We start from the raw sequence: 8,002 nt of genomic DNA, 5'->3' as shown, positions 1-8,002 counted from the left end.
CTGCTGTTGGATGTAAAAATGTATATAAACCATTTCATTCACTTGATTACATTTCTGAAGTATAAATAAAAAATCTGATACTTTTGGACCCATTTATAACCCCTAGGATTTTATTCTTTCGGAGAGACTATCTTCCTTGCCAGAACCAAGTCATAAATTTGTGTACACATATCCCACAAATTTTTTAAATCATTTCCTTAGGAATTGAGGATTCATAAACCAAACTATACTCAAGTTCAATCAATAAAAACGGGTCTGTTTGTCAAATACATTCCATTAAAAACTATCTTCAGGTTCAAATTGGCTTCCTCACATAATCATCTCATGGTCTCATGTTTTTACTCGAATAGAATTTGACATTTAAATTCTAAATTAAAAGGAGGGGGGGTCCGTGATGAGTTTCCTGTTTTTAACTTTTTCATTTTATCTGTTCTTTTTTGCCTCCAAGTATCAGTCACACCCATGGTATCCTGTCCTGATTCAGGAGAATGTACAAGGAAAGTGTAAGTAGCTTTCTAAGGGGAAGCTTCTTAGGCCTCTAGGGATCAGACCCAGACCCTTCTAAGTGGACAAGACAAGCAAGCTAGGGCCTTGGCAGCAGGAAACTTTGCCTTTTTCTTGAACCTCAACGTGCATTCCTAAATCTCCCATAATCAGAAAAAAAAGGAAATTTAAGTGTTGAGTGTATTTTTACTTTATGCATAATTTACTAGTATCTGTCATCCCAATGAAAGAGTACCTTGACTGAAGAGCTTTCCATAGGATAAAAATTGTTTTAAAAGAAATGTGACCATGAGATTAATTTTTTGAAACTTAGGGTTCATTTTTCACTATTGATTATTGAAAGTAAATGTCCCAACCCAATGTATTTTGTTAACTTAAGACTACATTCCCATGCAGAGCAGAGGTTAACATAAAGAAGAAAAGGAAATGAAAAGAAAATTTTAACAGTGTTCCCACTCTGACCAGACATTTGAAACTTGACTAGTTACATGATTCTCTTCTCAATCACCTGCAAATTCTCTTGTGTTCAGTTTAAGAGGATCTGGGGAGACTGTGAAGAGGAGCTTACCTGTTCCTATAATAGCACCTGGGAAGCTTATGGGAGGGAGAGCCCCTAAGCCACCGTTACCTTCCTCTCTTTGGAGGCAGCCCAGAGCCCTAGAGCCATGAAGCATGTGATAGGGGGAAAATAATATGGCTTCCTTCTTACTTCTCCTTTAAATATATTTAAATGACACTATAGAAAATGCAGTTAATAAAACTGGGCTTCCCTGGTGGCTCAGCTGGGTAAAGAATCTGCCTGCAATGCAGGAGACCCTGGTTTGATCCCTGGGTCAGGAAGAACCCCTGAAGGAGGGCATGGTAACCCATTCCAGTATTCTTGCCAGGAGAATCCCCATAGACAGAGGGGCCTGATGGGCTATAGTTCATGGGGTCACAAAGAGTCGGACACAACTGAACGACTAACACTTAACTTAATAGAAAATGCAACATTTAGAAGTTACCAATCCTCTTTGATCAAATGTGCTGAAAAAAGGAGAAGTTATAAAATTTAAAAATAACATATCTGCTAATAGAAAGTTATTATGATTATATATTCACCTATCCTCCACAAGCCAAAAAATTAAAGCATATTTGGGGGAAAGAAAAACAGGAAAATTGAGGTGAGCACCAAGCAGAGAATCCTTGCACTTGAACTCTGCAGACATTTAAATGTTCTACTCAGTGCCCTTCATCAGAGAAAGGACCTCTGCACAGTAATCCATAAGAAATCGAATCAACAGAACCTCAATAGAAACATTTCATCTAGAGGCATTAGTCCTAGATGTTAGAAGTCTTAGAACAATAACAAAAGCTTGCTACAGATGCCATGCGTTTATTTAGTTTTGGCCTCTTTGGTAGTAGAGATAAGCTCAAAGTTAATGAAAAGCAAAAAAATTTATTAAATCATTTACAGATCAAACTGGCTTCGCTATCAGCCATGAAAAGCTATGTGAATCTCATGAAATAATCCCATATCTAGGTTATCTCCAATTCCTGACACCTGGTTCTCATGGCTATGTTCCCATTGAATGTCAATTTAATATGCATTCTGAAGCAAAATCAGTTCTGTTTGGTACTGGCAATATTTATTTCCCTTGCCTTTTCCCATCATTTTAGAAATAACCTTATAGTAATTGCCACCATAAAATGGAAATATTTCATTAATATTCTTCCCTGCATAAATTTAAAGCTGTTATTAATGAATAATATATGTGTCAGTCATTCTGCTGAAGGTGCCATCTTAGGCAGATAATTATGACTCTCCTCATTTTCTAACAGGGATATTCTGGAAGTACAATTGTTATTCCAGCATTTAGAAACATCATTGGGTCACTTTAAGAGCACATATGATACATAAAATTTGAGAGATGGTCATATTAAGATCAGATATCTAAAAAGAGGCTTCAGTCCTTTTAGAACAAGTTAAATGACATATCAGGTTTATTTCTAAGAAACCTATTCAAAATCAGGAGGAAAAAGCTTTTATATTATATGCTCACAACCTCAGAAATTATGGCTTGAACAAAAGAGAATTTATTTTCTACAACTCCAGTCTCAGGTAAGCCATGATATTGAAGCCCATTAGGAGTAAATACCTGAACATGGATAATAAGGCCATATCTTCAATTCAGGTAAATGTGCCGTTACCTGCTAGTGACTTCTGCCTTGAGAAAAGTAAAGGTGGTAGGTCATAATGTCCACAGATTTGCCAATCCTTGTTTGGTTCCTCAATGGCAATGAACTATGAGAAGTGTTCACATTGTTAGCCAAAAACCTGAGAGCATTATTGGTGTATAGAATCTAGAAGCTGAAGACAATTCCACACTGGAAACTTCGGTGCTAAAATAGTTTAAGTGAAAAGTGCCATTGGTGAGAATATTACATTTGGTAAATTCTGATTAGTAAATACTGATCTCTGTGCTTGGTAGGCTCTCAGAGTAGAACTTTCTACCTTCTTACTTTTCTTCCACTGGGACATGGGTATTTAAAGTCAACTGGGCAGGGTCAAGGTGAAGATGCTAGATGTGAAGTTTGATTTCTTTGTGGCTCTCAATGTTATCGCCCAAATGTGTTATTTATATTCAAGAGTTAAACTTCTTTCCACCCACCACCCCTTCCCAAAAATGAGATGATGTTATAAGGACCTCACAAAATTCTTCATCCTTCAGTGAGGATTAAATTTCTAATGGGGTACAGAACTGTTGGAAGAGAGCCTGCTCTAGGACTCAGGAATTGTGTAAACCTTACATAAAACAATCACATAACTCTAAATAACAGTACAGGTAAACAGACTTGAGTGACTAAGGGTTGAACAAGGATAACTCAAAGAATATAATCAAAAGGTAATTCATTTTGGTCTCTTACTGCCTTTCTAAACTTTATTTAACAGGACAATCTGCTGTGCCAGATTAGAACTTGTGCAGGTTCCATGGTGTATCAGCTCACTCTTGAATAATAAACATTTGTATTGACCTTTGATATCATAAAATGTCGTAATAAGACATTAAGAACACAGTCCCATGTTTTAGACGAAACTCTGAACTTGACTTTGGGTAACACCTTCTACCCAACTCTAAATCAGGTTTGTGACAGGTTGGAGCCAGGCTGTGGAGACCATGGTCCTTCTCTTTTGCTTTGCTGCCCTGCCCATCTCCCCATTCACGATTGCACTGTCTGGTCAGCAGGGTCATGATGCAAACGTTCTCACAGCCATTTCCCAGCAACAGGCTGGCAGGACCACCCCAATGTTTCCAGTAAAGTCACTAACCATTCTCTAGCTCTCCCAGCAGGGAGTCAGGCTTGAGTCCAGTTAGAATTACTTTTCTCAAGTGTGGGTAAGGCACCAGACCTTTTGGTCTCCCAATTTCAGAGAACATATTCAAAAATTCTTAGCATAATCACCTGGAGGAAGCCCTCTAAGTAGGCTTCGGCTGAGAAGGCAGCAGCCTTCCCATCCTGGAAGAGGCAATAGTCATCTCCGCCCAAAATCTCTTTACCAATCTCTTGATGAAAACTTAAACGTGAGCATTCTATTAGAGGAGCACATGAGACACTGGATACACGTTCTAGAACAGATATTCCTAATTCAGGAGCTGATTGCAGAAAAAAGAATGCCCATTTCTGAACTCAGCTGAGAGCAATCAGTGCTAATCCACCACGTGTACCAGCTTCCCGTGGATGCCGAAGTGGTCCCAGAATCCTCTGTCCGCAGGCGCCATCAGGGTTTCTCTCCCGAACTCCGTGGGTCTCCGCTCCTCGTCACGCTTCTCGCCCTCACAGGGAGACAAGGAGACAAATAAAGAAAAGTTCCTCAGGCATTGTCTAGCTTTGCATCAAGTCAATTTCCAGGAGGGCTGAATCTTAAATTTGAAGATGCTGAGCACCAGAGGAATTAAGAATACAGTCGTCTTGTATCCAGTGTCATGGATAGCTACTTAAAATCTCCTGGACAGAGTTTGCAGATATATATTTTGAAAATCTTACTCTCAGTATTTATTTCAACTCTTTCGGTAAATTTTAGAGTTTAAAAAAATAGAAGAAGAAGGAGAAGAAAACGGTGGCTCTCACTGCTGGAGCGAGGCGGAAGGAGCACGGGAAGATGGCGCCGGCCCCCCGGCCTCCTCTAGGAAGGCACCTGTAGGTGCCCACACACCGGATGCCTGTCCTCAGGCCGACGGGGCCAGACCAGCAAATGACCCTCCTTCAGTCTGGACGCCTCTCCTTTAGCCGCTTGTGTGCTGGACCCTGGAGCAGGTGAGTCTGCGAGCAGATGCGAAGCCCTTCAAGAGCTGTCTCAGTTCATTGTCAGTCCGTGGATTCCAGAGCCGTTGGCTTGCTTTCTTTCTTTTTAACTTTCCTTTCCTGGGAGGCAGCATTTTAAAAAATATTTTTATTTACTGATTTATTTGGCTGCGCTGGGTCATAGTTGCAGCACACAGGGTCTTCCATCTTCCTTGTGGGGATGTGGGATCTAGTTCCGGGACTAGAGAGCAACCTGGGCCCCCTGCATGGGGGCAGGGAGTCTTAGCCATTGGACCACCAGGACAGACCTGCTGGTTTTCAAAGATGGATTTTTGTAGGGTTCTCTCTCAACTGCAGGTCTGAAGAGCCTCTGCCCAGGCACTATTTTCGGAAAATTCTTATGTCATCTTACTTGATGCTTGCAAGCAGCCTGCGATATGTGAAATTTACCCATTTATCAGACAGGGGCTTGAGAGTTGGAAAGGTCTATAGTGACATCACTAATGTTGCAGAATTAGAACAAAACAAACAAAAAAATTGGATTCAAATGTAGAGCTTTGATTTTTCCACAGCTTCTTACATGTGAAGTGTGACTTTGGTTTTGCACGTGGAGGCATTTTAAGGAGGGAGTAATAAATCCGCATTGAAGTTAAAATTCTGAAGTGCTAAAAGACGCTGATGCTGGGAGGGATTGGGGGCAGGAGGAGAAGGGGACGACAGAAGATGAGATGGCTGGATGGCATCACTGACTAGATGAATGTGAGTCTCAGTGAACTCTGGGAGTTGGTGATGGACAGGGAGGCCTGGCGTGCTGCGATTCATGGGGTCGAAAAGAGTTGGACACGACTGAGCGACTGATCTGATCTGATCTGAAAGTTACCTGGATTACAGAAACATAACATGTAGTATCTGCAGAAAGTGATTGCAAGAACAAGTGTTTTGAGACCTAATTTCTGTATTTCTACAACAGACATGGCTGTTTTCAAGTTTCTCTCTGTGTGGTCTGCTTAATTTTTCACATGGGTGAAGGCAGTGACATGGATGCATTTTGTTTATTTGACCCCCAGTGTGTCAATGGGTAATACCTTTGAAATTAGCAACACAATGTGGAAATCTTAGTGGAGACTGTGATAGGTTATCAGAAATATTTGGAGCCTGTAGCTTATTGCTATTTTTTTGGACATTGAGTCTCATCCCATGCAATTTCAGGTGACTCAGATATTAAGCCAATACCTGTCAAAGGCCTCCTTGAAGAAATGTTTTGTGAAGTCAGGGACTCCTTGTCTTGTTATCAATACTTGATACTAACTGTGGCTAGTACTCAGAGGTACTCAGTAGAGTTAATCACATTTAAATGGAGTGCTTTAAAGCAAACATGTAGGCTTTTTTAAAAAAATCAGAATATGTTTTATTACTAAAACTTCTTTTATTATCCACTGTGTTTCTTTTTCTCCTTGTTATCTATTTTATGTGCTATCTGGAGGTATAATAAACCTTGGATTAGTTGGCTAGCTTAATTGAAAAATGTTTTGAAATGAAAAGTTAAAAAGCAAAACAAAATATATTGAAAACCATTTCCATTCCAATTTCTTCTGTTAGTTCAGTTGTAAGAAATGGAGAACAAAAGCATTACCAACCAAGGCTTTTAGCAGAAACATAATTGCTTACACATCCAAATACATCAGCCAAGTTTGCTACACGCGATTAGGCAGCCAATTGTGTTGAAAATGTGCTTGCTCATTCAGAGGAGACCACACCCCAGGGCTCACTTACTTACATCCTTAAGTTGGGTTAACACTAGCTCATTCTCATTATCCACTTCTTGGAAAATATAATGGGGCCACCAGTAGTAAGAATCATTTGGGTCCAAATAAAAGACCTAATGTCTTCAACTAACCCCACCTTGGTTAGGCCAGGAAAGTTTCAGTCTAGTCTTTCCTAAGAACTCAAGTAGAGTCATTCTATCAAAGGATGCCCGTAATTAATCAAAGTTGTATACCAGGCACTGTGAAAAGTGCATTATGTTTAAAAATGTATAATGTCAGAGAAGTGGATCAAATTCTACATTAAAAAAAAAAAAATTTACATGTCACCTGAAAAATAGTTCAATTTAAAAGAGAAACAGGGTCATATTGTGTCTCAGGTACGTTTCCCCATTCTTGTTTCTCTACCTGAAGTTAATTTAGTTTTCAATTCTCAGGAAAATGTGTTGGTGACTTGGAAAACTAGCTTTCCTTGTCTTGAAATTCTTTTCTAACCATAACACCAATTTTTATTTTGAAATGGTCTTAAATATGGCACAGCTATTATACATTCCTTAATTTCATCCCAAATATCTAAGTAAAGCAAGATCATCTTTTTCTTAGTTTTCCCCTGAAAGTATAGAGAGAAATATTTTACAATAGCTGGGCTTTAGGTATTCAGACGGAGAAGGCAATGGCACTCCACTCTAGTACTCTTGCCTGGAAAATCCATGGACAGAGGATTTTCTGTCCATGGCTCTGCCTACAGAGCCTGGTAGGCTGCAGTCCCTGGGGTCGCTAAGAGTCAGGCACGACTGAGTGACTTCACTTTCACTTTTCACTTTCATGTACTGGAGAAGGAAATGGCAACCCACTCCAGTGTTCTTGCCTGGAGAATCCCAGGGATGGGGGAGCCTGGTGGGCTGCCGTCTATGGGGTCACACAGAGTCGGACACGACTGAAGTGACTTAGCAGCAGCAGTAGCAGCAGCAGGTATTCAGAAGACCCAAGATGGCAGGTGAAGGTAACTGTCCCATTCTTTGATTGACTAGAATTTACCTATGTAATAGCCACTTACTTAACACATCATCCTTTAGGATCAATTCAGAAATGTTGGGATCAGCTATGTGTTGGAAGTTAGTTCTCCTGGGATAGTAAGTGCTAAAAGTTCTCATTGCCAGCAGGCGACCACATAAAATGTAGGCAATGAAACCAAGGTGCTAGCTAGTCAACTAAGTGTAGCATGCCTTCCACTTAAGCAACAAATTCCTTTTTTAAATTTTTTCCTGGACTCTGATTTCCTGACTATCACTACCCTGGACAAAGCTGAATGCAAAAACTACACATTTGCATGTCAAGCTGACTGTTGGTTTCTGTATAAGTTTGTTGTTGCTGCTGTAATAAATTAAGTGACTTAAAACAGCACAAATTTATTGTCTTATATCTGCTTATCACAGGTCTCAATGAACTAA

Source organism: Bos indicus, chromosome 4, assembly GCF_029378745.1.
Source record: "Bos indicus isolate NIAB-ARS_2022 breed Sahiwal x Tharparkar chromosome 4, NIAB-ARS_B.indTharparkar_mat_pri_1.0, whole genome shotgun sequence".
Lineage (NCBI taxonomy): Eukaryota > Metazoa > Chordata > Mammalia > Artiodactyla > Bovidae > Bos > Bos indicus.
This window is presented reverse-complemented; position numbering follows the sequence as displayed.